Here is a 13,007-nt window from a genome sequence, read left to right on the forward strand (position 1 = left end):
TGATGACCAGTGGTTTATAGGTGGAGAGAGCAACCAGTAGCCCAGAAGTGGAAGTGAGCGCCTGGCTTTGCTGAGTCATCGCTGAGTCATCGCCCTGTCTCCCCTTCCCTGTCTGAGAGGAGCAGCAGATGTGTGTCAGGATTTTCAGATGCCTGAACTCTTGCTTCCTGTTTCTTTTCTGCTCTCTGGGAAACTTAGCTTTTTAACATTGTGGTTGTTTACTAAACATTTCTGCCTGGGAAAACCGTAGGGCTGACATTTGGTGTTAAAGTCCTCTAGGAAACTTATGCGGCTATTGCGTTTACTTCCTGTCGCTTAGAAGTGGAATATTCTTCACTTTTCATTCACTAATAATGTATTGAGAAGCTGTGTGCCAGGCTCTAGTAGAGTTTGATTTACTGTCCTACAATAGGGTGGGTCAGCTTAGGAAAAACAGGTGAGGAGACGGATCTGTATAGATCTTAGTTCCTGAATGATGAGATTACCCTGGGCCCTAGATAACATCTTCATCCCTACTCCGCCCACCCACCACCCCTTGTTTTGTTTTCTTGTAAATCAGAAGCATGTGCAATTAGTCATTCTTTTTTTCTGTTCAGGGTTGCCACAAACCTTTAATTAATATATACATACATACATATAAAAACAAAGTATCTGTGAGGCACAATTGAACCAAGGACAATAAACCGAGGTTTGCCTGTACCTCTCTTATCTACGACCTTAGCCATTCGTCTTTTTTTTAATAATATATTTTATTGATTTTTTACAGAGAGGAAGGGAGAGAGATAGAGAGTTAGAAACATCGATGAGAGAGAAACATCGACCAGCCGCCTCCTGCATATCTCCCACTGGCCCGCAACCCAGGTACATACCCTTGACCAGAATCGAACCTGGGACCTTTCAGTCCACAGGCCGACGCTCTATCCACTGAACCAAACCGGTTTTGGCATATGACCTTAGTCATTCTTAATAAAATCTCAGCGAATCCCTGAAATAGGGGTTTAATCTAAGATCACAAAAAGAACCTGAAGGTTTCGTGAGATCCTTGACCCCTTTACAACTGTATGCACGACTTGTATATGGGCATTATGTGTATTCTTTATGAGGGAAAGGCCTAGGCTTTCATTCTATTCTGATGGAGGCTAAGGATGAATCAGATGAATTCCATGGGAACATGCATTTGACTTTTTTATTGTCCGAAACATCCCCAGTGCCTGTAACCCTCTCAGAAACACAGAAAGCACTCAACTGTTGGTTGAATAGACAAGAGAACTGATGTTATGTTGTGCCTATGCTCAGCCAGCCTCTTGATGTCCAATCTGTAAACATGAGTTTTCATAAGGCAGTAGATAAGTGGTTCCCCCCCTCTCCTCAATCATTGAAAGACTTTAGGTCCAGAGAAGGTAAGACATTTTCCCAAGGCCACACAGCTAATTTGTGGTACAGCTGCGCTTTGTTGCCAACTCGGCCATATTCCAGAGCCCTTGCCTTTTCACTGTTGTGTGTTGCTTTCTGGTATTGGTTTTGTTCCAGTTTGGTCGTTTGGTTCTGGTTTACTATGTCTTTAGGAAACTTTGGTAATTTAAGAAAAAAAATTATAATAAAACATTGTTCTTCAATAGGGAAAGTTCTTGTAGGTTTTTGGATCAAATCTCTCATAAGGCGTAGATCTCAATATTGGCTGTCTACAGTTTTGCTTCTCTCTTTGTCAGGAGTCCCAGGTCTTTGGGTTTTGTTCTTGCTGCTGTTGTGTCATGCTGTCTTCTGTGTTCATTGTTTGCCCAGCACAAATGAGTGTGCATTTCTATTTATATGGTAATACGTTTTCATTGTGCACCTGCGATAAGATAACAGCTGTGAACAGCACGGAGAGATGTAAAAGAATCTAAGGCTATGAACCCTCCCCTCAGGAGGCTTACCATTGAGTCAGATTCCAGGCTCTGGTTGTAAATGTAACCCAGTAAAAAAGGTATGGACTCCGGCAGGGTAGGCTGTGTAGGGGTTTCATCAGGGGAGTTGCCAGGCCCCCAGAAATGGCCTTCCCGCTGAGATAATACAGGAAAGAAAAAGAACAGGGAGAAGCAGATGTGAGAAACACTTCACAGGGGGGTAAAATACAGGATTTGGGATTGTTTAAATTCTAGGGTATGTCAGACACAGAATTGCTCCCAACTCTGCAGCAGCTCTCCACTGCCAATAAAATCATGTCCAAGCTCTCTAGCATGGGTCATAGGGGAACTATGTCAGAATGGACTGTGTCAGCATCCAGCATCGCAGGATGCGCAGCCAGCCAGCAAGGAGTATGCTGGGAAATGCCCATGGGTCTGGCAAGTAGTAAAGGCATTCTGATGAGATGGGGAAGCAAATCCATATTAGAGTAGTTCAAAGACTAAATGGGTAACCAGGACACTACTCCTGAAGTAAATGTATAGAAATTGAGAGAAGGAACTAGATAGAAGTGGAAAGAAGGGAGAAAGAGTTGGAGGAAGAGAAATCAAGGTCAAAAGAGTTTTATACATGATGAGAAATTGGAAGAAGGAAGGCAAAGGGCCTTGCCTAGATGGGAAACAAGTTCAAAGAAGCTCATATAGGAAATATATGAGAGTGTTTATAGACTGTGTGAGTTGACTTGGTAGAGAGGGAGATTTTGAAGACACAAAGGATAGGAGGGGTGACTTTTAGAACAGGACCATCAAGAGTTTAGACATATTACCTCTTGGAGAAAGTGCTGTTCTTTTTGGAAGGGATGAGTGGTGCAGATAAGAAGTGTTGTTAACTGTAACATAAACACATAACTAAAAATGATAATGCCTGGACTATGTGCTAGGTGCTGTTCTTACTGCTTATCTATTAGCTCATTCTTCTTCACATCAATCCTACCAGGTAGGCCCATTAGCATCCCTTATAAATAACAAAAGGGGCACAGTGAGGTTAGTAACTTGGCTGTGGTCACTCAGCTAGTAAGAGGCAGAGCTGGAATTGGATATAAATAAAAGGCACCCATCCAATTTCCTAGTTAGGACACTTTGGGGAATACTGGATTAAGACATCAACTTCAGAATTTTCTTTAAAAATTAGACTATTAAAAGATGACCTACTATTATACTATTATATCAATTATATCTCAAATAATTTTTAAGGATGACCTATAAGAACACGTGGGTCCTTGACAATTTCTTGTGTATTCATTTATTTTGTAATAACTGAGTTAAGGTGAGACAGGGATGAAATAGGAGGACCTCCAATTATTAAATGTTGGGGGAGGGTATAATTTTCGGAACATCAGTCATTTTCTAGAGAGGTTAGGCCTTGGTGGGTGCTTGCGTGTGGAGCAGGGGTTGGGTGCATAAGCCAACCAGCAGGTACCACGAGGGAAATCTGACCCTACAGCCTGGGTTCGGGGTTTCAGGAAACCAACAGCAAATAGGGCTGATGTCAAAAAGGAAAGGTGTAACAGATGCTGAAAATAATCTTGGGCAACTTAACCATTTTGCCAAGGCAAAAGCATACTTCCCACTCTCTTCTATCTCCTGCCCCCATCCTGCTTTTGAAGGCCTTAAGAATTAGGTTTGCAGGATGTTGAGGCATTGTCCCGAGTCTCATAGTGAGGGAGAGTCATCTTCCCTGGCTGATGCACGGTCTATTGCTTGCTAAGTGCCTCTCTACCACCCCAGAAAGCTCCTGCCTCCCTCTGACCTGCTTTGCTTGGCCAGGGTTTCTTAATGGAAACTCAGTAGTTGGTAGCTTTGGCACCCGCATGTTTGCTGGGGCTCACCCGAAGGCCATCATCGTTGAAATCATACCGCCCTGGCTTTCCACAGCACTGTGCTTTCCAAAGTACAGCTTCTCATTGGAGCCACGGCTGATCCAGCTGGAACAGGTGCCCTTGTCCCCATTTCATAAATAAGGATGTGAAGGCTCCTTTGCCCGAGGTCACGTAACTCATTAGTGGCCGAGTTTAATTTGAGAAGTTGAGTCTTTTATTTACAGAATCTGTCATTGCTGCTATGATTGGGAAGAATGGCACAGTGCCCTCTTAAAGGGGTTTGCAAATGGAATGTCCTAAATGGGATCAAGAATTTTTCTTAGATATTGTATGAAAGCGGCCAGAGTGGGCCTGTGGCTATGTAGATTTCTAGCGGTGCCTAATCCTTGGCTCAAGTAACAAGGGATTAAGTTTCCGTTTTTTTTCTTCTCCCTATATTTTCTTGATTCTCCATCACTCTATTTTCCAAGTGGCTATATTAAAGTAATATTTAAAAACATATTTTTCTGGGTATGAAAATCCTTTATTATTTACCATAGGAAGAAAAAAATGACAACACAAATAAGAAACTAGTAACAATAGCTAACACTTATTAGGCATTGAACTAATATTAGCATATGCTGTACTGTTTGTTGATAGCAATGAGTGTTCTGATGGGTTGGGGTTCAGGCCATACTAATAATTGTTTATTTCGAATATTCTATCTGTTCATGATAATCTGGTGAAACGGTTATTAATATTATGGTGAAATGGTTATTAATATTATGTCCATTTCCTCCATGAAAAAAATTAAGGGTGAAAGAGATTCTATCTTCAAGGTCACCAGTGGTTTTGGGTAACTTTTCTGAGGCCACTCAACAAAACAAGTTAGGAGTGAAGCCTGTGTATGTATGTATGTACAGTATGGTTAAAATCATCACTATTTGCCAGAAAGTATGATAAGCATTTTATAAACTTAAAATTTATATTATATTTTTATTGAAGTTTGCAGGAGCATACTTTTAAAATTAGGCATCTTTAAAATGCTGGTTAATAATATTTTACTGTTCTTTACTTAGTGTCCAATAAACTTATCACTAATTGTAATGCAAGACTTCTCAGTTAAATCTCCTCCCAGAAATTCAAACATTAGTTATTCTATGATTTTCTTTCAATTGAAGAAATTTTCCCAAGAGAATTTTGACTTGTTTCAAATAGGTCTAGTTGTTCTCTAGACTTGCTTTAGGGCTGTTGTGTTTAGGTTTCCTTTCAACCGTTCTTGGGTGCCTTTCTTGGTGTGAGATCCCCTTTTCCAGGATCCTGAGTATTCCTCTCACTTTCTTTTAACCTTGGTTTTGATGGAGCTCATCTTCCAGTTATATGCAGAGAAAAGGCACATGAGTAACTATATCTGAAAAAGTATGTCTTCTACCCTTGTACTTAATGATTTTAGTAGATTTTTAAATGTTGGAAATTATCTTGTCACAGTTTTGAAGTCTCTACCGAAATGGGAAAATTGAACTGGAACATGGTGTTCCTCTGGACAGGATGGTTCCTGGATTCTTATCCAGTGGAGTCGAAGAATGAAACCATGGACGAAAGGTGGTATAGGAAAAGGTGGAAATTTATTGAGAAACAAGCATAGACTCCCACGTGGGAAGGGGGAAGAGTCCCACTAAGTCACTTTTCTCCACAGTTTATAAAGGCTGCAGTTTTTTGTGCCTTGATATCCCTTCTGATTGGTCATTATCCCCTCTTGATATGGTCACTAAAGCAACTTCAGAGCTCAGACCTCTGAAGGCTCCCTCCTCCTTCTCCTTTATTGTTTTCTTATTCCCTTTGGGCATTCCTCTTCTCTCTCTAAATGAGGGGCTTCCTTCCCTTTATTCTGTAAATGTATACCTTCTGCAGCTCCCAGCTCCCTTATTCTATGGAAATGTATCTCTTCTATTCCCAGCTCCCTTATTCTATGGAAATGTACCTTCTGCAGCTCCCAGCTCCCTTATTCTATGGAAATGTATCTCTGCTATTCCCAGCTCCCTTATTCTATGGAAATGTGCCCTTTGCAACTCTGTAGCCCTGTGCTTTTTCCTTGGGCCCCTTAATTCCTAATATTTCCTAAACCTGCCTATTTCACCCCTAAAAACTTCTTTCAGTACTATGTTCAGTTTTCCAGTCTTATTTTTGAGAAATCCGAAGCCCTTCTGATTCTTTATCTTTTGTATGAAATATACGTTAAAAAAATTTAATCTTCTTCCTATCCCTAGTATTGAGAAATGTAATGAGACTATGCTTGGTGTGAGTCTATTTTCATCCATTGTATTGTGTATTTAGTGGTCTTTCCAAATAAAAGTGGTCTTTCAATATGTACATTCATTTCTGGGAATTTTTATTGAATTATTTATTTGATTTTTATCCAATTTGCTCTGTTCTTTATTTCAATAACTGCTACTTTTGAAATGATAAATTTCCCAGGCTGGCTCTTATTTTTGAAGTGTATGTTTCCTTATGTCTCATGCTGATTCTTTTGTCCTGTGTTCTGGTAGATTAATTTTGTCTTTCAAACTTCTGTGGCACTTTATAATTCCTATTATTTTTAAAGAGATTTTTTTTCTTTCTGAAGTTTTTATAGCACCTGATCTTATGTTGTGGATGTAATCTTAACATACTTCATTGAGGATTTAATGCTAACTTTTTTATTTTTTAAATAAAGTTTACTTTGCTCTCCATATTTCTTCCTCCCCCCACCCCCCAATTTGTTTGTTTTGGTTTCCTTTTATGTTATATTGAAAGGGTGAGGGCTATGCCCTCCATTTTGCCCCGGATCGTCCATTTGTTGGGCAGCAGCCATTAGCCATGTGCTCAGCAAGGAGCTTCTTCCCGGAAGCCCAAGCCTCTGCTAGCCACACCTAGGATTTCTTTAAACCACCCAATGACAATCAAGGGAAGTAGGCGCCATAGACACAACCACATCCTGTGTAACAAGACCCTGACTTGCACCTGGCCAATCGGCAGGGCCCACAGTCCTCTCTCCTCCCCTTACTCCAACCCCCCTATAAAACCCCTCTTCCCACAGAGCTAGCTCTCTCTGCCTCTTGCTGCTGCGTCAGCGAGTGTGGCTGACGGGAGCTCAAGCTAGCTTGAATAACAGACTCTTTGCTTTTGCATCGGACTCGGTGCTCCCTGGTGGATCTTTGGGGGATCTTGTAATCTGAGCATAACAATATAACCTTAAATGTTTGTGTATAATAGGCTCTCTGCTCATATTTGAGTAGCCTATTTAAAAAAAAAAAAAAAAGGAAAGCTGTCTATGTTTGAAGGGGACCAGTTAATCATGGTTTTCATTGTAAGATGAACTAACTGGGTATTTTTAGGACAAGAAGAGGTATTTTCTCCTGGCAGAATGTTTAGGTCTTTTTTTATTGGGTTGGTTAATTACTGAGAGAAGACCCAATATTTAAACTCCAATGTCTGATTCCATAGTATGTACCCTTATCCACTCATTTTATTAATTTCAGATAAGGTTCTAGGTCTGGGTATATTTTATTGTATTATTTCTAAGAAGGTTAGCAATCTCAAAGTAGATATTCTAGAAATTCTCATTTCTGAAGATGATTCTTTTAACCAGAAATTTCCCTTCACTACAGTTATAATCTTCCCCCTTCCCTCCCCCCCCTTAAATGTATTTGAGCACCCAGAAGAACAGCTGGTGCATAGTAGGTGCTTGGGAAATAATTGTTGAATGAATTCATATTTTGCTTAGTGCGTCAGGCTTTCTGAACAGTATGTAAGAGGGCGGATAAAAAGCCCAAGTTCCCTAACTCCCATTGTAGTGCTGAGTGTACGTGCTCTGGTTTGACAAAGGCAGCCATGCAAACCAGAATAGATTCAACACAGGAAGAGAGGTTTCCTATTTATGGAACTTCTTGGGGCAAGGGTATGTTTCTTTATATTTGAGATTGGAAGTTATTATTGAGGTGGCATTGACGATAAGTTGGTCGGAAAAGGGCAAGTGTGAGAGGGCTGGCTGAGGTACAGAACTGGTCCTTTTAGGGACTTGCGCGTACTTGTGTGTTCAGATGAGGCATTTTTGGATCTCGATGTAAGCATACGTTCTGCTAACTGCTTCCTGGAGACTTTCCCACCTGCTCCTTTCTGCTGGCGGTGTCTTTTCAAACTTAGAATGGAGACATGTCCCCAAGGGTCATGCACAGCTGCCCTCTTTCCATCCCAACTAGCTTTACTCCTCACTTGCCCTCTGTGTCTACCCATTATTGGAGTGGGAATGGGGGTCAGAGCTGGATAATGCTGAGCTGGCCTTTTTGGAAATGCCAACTGTGAAACCAAAAGGACTCAGCTGTTGGCACAGCCGCTGCTCTGTGGTATTGCCTTTGTCCTCTATTTTGACATCTGGGCTCCCAATTTCAGGGAGAGGTCAGTGGGGTCAAGATTTCCTGAAAGAAACAGGAAGAGAGCAAGTCCACAGCACAGGGAATTCTCTCCTGATGAGCATAAGGCAACCATTTTTTTAAAAGATAATTAATTGTCCAGAAAAACTTGAACTTATGATACTCATTCAGCCAACCATGGTGGGTCTATTTGTCAGGAAATGAGAAAAAAGGGTGCAGTACAGGAAGATAAGATAATAGTGAGGAGGGTATGGTGTCTGGAAATACTTGAAGAAAAGTCATTCACTGAGCATGAAGGAAAAAATAATTTATCCAGCCACAAAGCTATATCAGCTATTTATACCTGAAAGCATACTTCATTGTAAATGTAAAGATCTTCAAAATTTTTTACATAATTTTCTGATAATATTTACATAGTGCATTCTGTTAACATCCTAAAGTAAGATACATTTTAAAAATGCAGTATGGTAACATTTTTCTTTTAAGTTAACCTTAAAACATAGTAATAATTACATGCTTGGTATATATGTCCTCTGGAAAATAGAAAAGAAAAAAATTTTTATGGATTTACCTTCGGAAGCTACTGTTAGTGTTTGGCATATTTTCTTCTAGCCTTTTTTCTCTTTGTATGGCTTTTGGTTTTGCATAACAGTCAAAAGGCATTTTGCTTGCCTGCTAGTGAGATTTATTTATTTATTTTTTGTCTTCAATTGGCGTTGACTGTGGTTACGTTCGGATAATACATGTCTGTGATTTATTCTTTTCATGAGACTGAGTAAGCTGTGATTTAGATTTAGTTCTTGGCTTGAATAAATTCTCTGTGTGCTTTTCACATAAAACATTATTCAGATTAGAAAGTGAATAATCCTTAGAGCAAAGAAATAATGATGTATGTTTCATGGCCACTTAAAAAAATATCAGATCAAAAAAAAAAAAAAGAACATCAGAGCACAAAAATGGCTTGGGGAAATGTGTATAACATTGATAAGACTTTAAGGTCCCTGCAACGGAAGACAGTCTCTCAGTGGTCCTAGGACATGTGATAGATGTCTAGTGATATTTATTAAATACTCAATAATTAATATTACATGTAATGTGGTGGTCTCGAGGCAGAGAGAGGAAAAATCTTTTTATCTCAAGGTATTGAAGAAAGGGGTGCCATGACCCCAGCAGGAGAAACTTAGGTTTTGTTTTGTGCTGCTAACTAGTCACCACCTCAGAGTCTCCTGCCTTCAATATCATGACCAATGAAATGAGGCTGTTGAACTCTGTAATTGTAATGAGTTCTGATCCTCCTCTGACATTCAGTTGACTCAATGAATTGTTGATTCTGGGACCAAACACTTGTGAACAAAAAGATCCAAAAGCCTAGCAGCGACCTTGACTCTTTATTTCCTTCCTGCCGCCTTTCTAGTCAGTGACCAAGTTTGACCTACTTGACTGTCTAGATTAGGAATTGGCAACCAGCCACCTCTTAAAGTTTTATTGGAACACAGTTATGTTCATTAGTTTATTCTTGCTTTTGTGCTACAGTGGAAGAGTTGGGTAGTTGTGATACCGTATAGTTTTCAAAACTTCTAATATTTATCATCCAGCCCTTTATAGAAAAAGATGGTAAAACTCTGATCTAAATTATTTGGAAACTCATCTCTTCTCAGTCTCACTACCTTTGTTCTAACTTAGGCCTTCATCTCTTCTCCCTTGCACAAACCAAAAGCCTCTAAACTTAGTTTTTCTGAATCCAGTTTTGAGCCTCGCAAATGTACTCTGTATGGAAACAGTGTAATTTTAAAAAAATGCTTTTATTTGCTTTTTTTTTTCTTTTTAGAGAGAGAGAAAGGGAGAGGGAGAGAGAGGGAGAGACAGAAACATTCTTGAGAGGCTAACATTGATCAGATGCCTCCGCACACCCCCTTACTGGGGATGGAGTCCACAATCTGGACATATGCCCTGACTAGGAATTGAACTGGCAGGCTCTTGGTGTATGGGACGATGCTCAACCAACTGAGCCACACCAGCTGGGTGAAACAGTATAATTTTTTAAAAAAATGTTGGAACACTAGTTTGCTTGCTTAAAACCCTTCAGGGCACCTATTGAACTCAGGATAAGACCCACATTCCTTACCTAACACACATGGTTTGAAAACCACTGCACTTGACATACCTGAAGACCCTCCTGGTCATAAAAGACAGGCTTTTGTTTGACATGACATACGCTGTATGAACTGAAAGTCTCAAAAAAACCAATCCCTCTCAAGTGGACTTTAGTACAAAGAGATTACATGCTAGCTCACCTAACTGAGAAACGCAGGTGTTGATCTAGCTCTTGGAAAGGTGTGATTCAGGTTTCTAATTGTCACCTGGACTCCATTTCTTTCTGTTGGTTCTTCTGCTGCTGCATTAGCCTTATTCAAACAGAGGCATTTGTCTGTGGTGACTGCTATAGCATTTACTACTTCATATCTTTCTGTGTAGCCCACTGGCAGGAGATAGAACAAATCTTGTTTTCAGTAGTTCTCAGAGTGAAGAAGGTCCTCTGATTGGACAGCATTGGTCATGTGACCAAGGGTAATGGAATGTGCTGATTGGCTTAAGGCCAGCTCACACACTTAAGCCCTGGATTTGGGATGAGATCCCACCTGAGCAATTAGGACTGGGAACAGGGGAGGGAATATCCTCAAGCTACTATTGGGCTTTTGTGGAAACAGGGTGAATGGAGGTGGCCTGGACAAAATAGCCAAGATCCACTGAGAGTATCATGAGTGGGAGCCTTTGACAGTCAGATGCAGTAGCAGTTGCCATCAGTACCTGGGGAAGCCAGCAGCCAGAGTATCACAAGGTTTGGGGGCTGTGGTTGCTTCACTTGGTAGTTCTTTATTCTGGCTGATCATTAGAAGTACCTTATGCCTGGCTTCTTTGGGGACCAACTAACTTGGTTTGCCAGGTCTCAGTGACTTTACAAATTCTCCAGGTGATTCTAATGTACAGCCAAGATGCTGGTCTTGACTTTATTTACTAGTTCTGTGGAATGGGAACAGTCCTCTTCATCCAGAAGAATATTGGGAGAAATAAATGAAGTGATGTATGTAAGGAACACAGCCTACTTAGGTGCTCAAATAAATGGTAGTTTCTTATTAGTGGTTCTTAACTGTACAGGGATATTATATTAGTTGCCTTGGGCTGCCATCACAAAGTACCACAGACTGGATGACTGAAACAACAGAAATTTATTTTCTCAGTATTTTGGAGGCTAGAAGCCCAAGATTAAGGTGTTGGCAGATTTGGTTTCTCCTAGGCTGGAGCTTGTCTTTTTTCTGTGCATACACATCCCAGCTGTCTCTTCCTCTTTTCATAAGGACACCAATCATATTGGACTAGGGCCTACCCTTATTGGCTTTATTTAACTTTACCTATTGAAAGGCCCTATCTCCAAATATAGTCATGTTGGGGATTTAAGACTTCAACATATGAATTTGGGGAGGCATAATTTAGTTCATAATAGATATGGATTCTTTGGTTCTCTGATGAAAATTAGGATTCTTTTCTTTTAAAAATATATTTTTATTGATTTCAGAGGGAGAGAGAGAGAGAGAAACATCAATGATGAGAGAGAATCATTGATCGGCTGCCTCCTACATGCCTCCCCACTAGGGAGCGAGCCATACCAGCCAGGGGAAAATTAGGATTCTTTATCCAGAAAAACGTAGACACATACAAATTAAACCATGTACACAGTGATAAGACTTTGCAGATCCTTATTAAACAGGAACATCTGAAACAGAGGAAAACATACCAGAGAGAAGGATGTGTCTAAAAGAAGAGGGCTTTCCATTCTCCTTCATTTATTCAGGTGTTTAACAATTATTCCCCGAGTGCTGCCGGTGTGCCAGGCACTGTGCTGCAGTTACTAGTATAACAATGAACAACTCAGGCAAGACCCCTCCCTCTCATGACTTACAGTTTTTGTCAGAGGAAATAGACAGTAAACACATATGTCATTCAAGGATGATCATACCAAGTACCATGAAGAGAATTAAAACAGAATGATGGGATGTTGTTTGCCTGGAAAGCTACTTGGATTATGTGTTCAGGAATGTCCCCACTGAGGAGATGTTTAAGTGAAGGCTTGAATAAGAAGGAATCAGCCATGCAGATGGGGGCAGAGGGTTTATGGCTGATGAAATGCCTGTGACTCTCTGGTTTATTTTAGAATCTGCTGGCAGAGCCACCTCCTCTCACACCAGCTGCTTTCCAGATTCAGTGTTGCTGCCTACAGAGTAAGACGTTAGGATCTGCTCTGAGCCAGGCATGGTTACTGTGGACTGCTCCCCTAGCTGCGTATCTTTCTCTCATCCTGTCTCTGAAGTGCTTGGACATATATTCAGAGGAATAAGACCTATCAATTCCAACGTATGTTCCTCTCACTTTTCTTTGATATGACCAGAGTTTAGTCAGTGTTGTCCTTTAGCCTGAGTTAGAATAAGCATTATGGGGGGAGAAGTCAGCATTGATGGTGTGATAAAGGCATAAGCAGTAATTGTATCATAGTACATGCTTCTATGCTAGTAGGCTGCACCTCTAAAGGATCACAGACACCAAACAGCATCTGAGTAGAATGGAGAGGACTTCCCCTAGAAGCTTCATCCTAAAGGTCTATGTCCTTAGGAAAAAGAGCAAAATCCTGCTATGGCCTATGTGTTCCTGTGGGTCTGACACCTGGCACACTGTCCGGTTCTCTCCACCTCCCTGCCAAGAGAGGTTCATCTTGGCTCTAGACTTTGGTTTGGGGTCATTTTAGCTTTGTATGTCTCATTCTGGGGTCCAGGTTGAAGGGGCAGCAGTTCCTGGGCATGCTC

At 40.7% G+C, this 13,007-nt stretch overlaps 1 protein-coding gene across 1 annotated transcript in view; it reads left to right on the forward strand.

Annotated features, from left to right (window-relative positions):
• Positions 1 to 13,007, forward strand: part of SAMD12 (sterile alpha motif domain containing 12) — a 335,667-nt gene that overhangs the window by 9,222 nt on the left and 313,438 nt on the right. The gene's annotated exons all lie outside the window — the stretch shown is intronic.

The sequence above is a fragment of the Myotis davidii genome, unplaced genomic scaffold (genome assembly GCF_000327345.1).
Source record: "Myotis davidii unplaced genomic scaffold, ASM32734v1 scaffold1, whole genome shotgun sequence".
Taxonomy (NCBI): Eukaryota; Metazoa; Chordata; class Mammalia; order Chiroptera; family Vespertilionidae; genus Myotis; species Myotis davidii.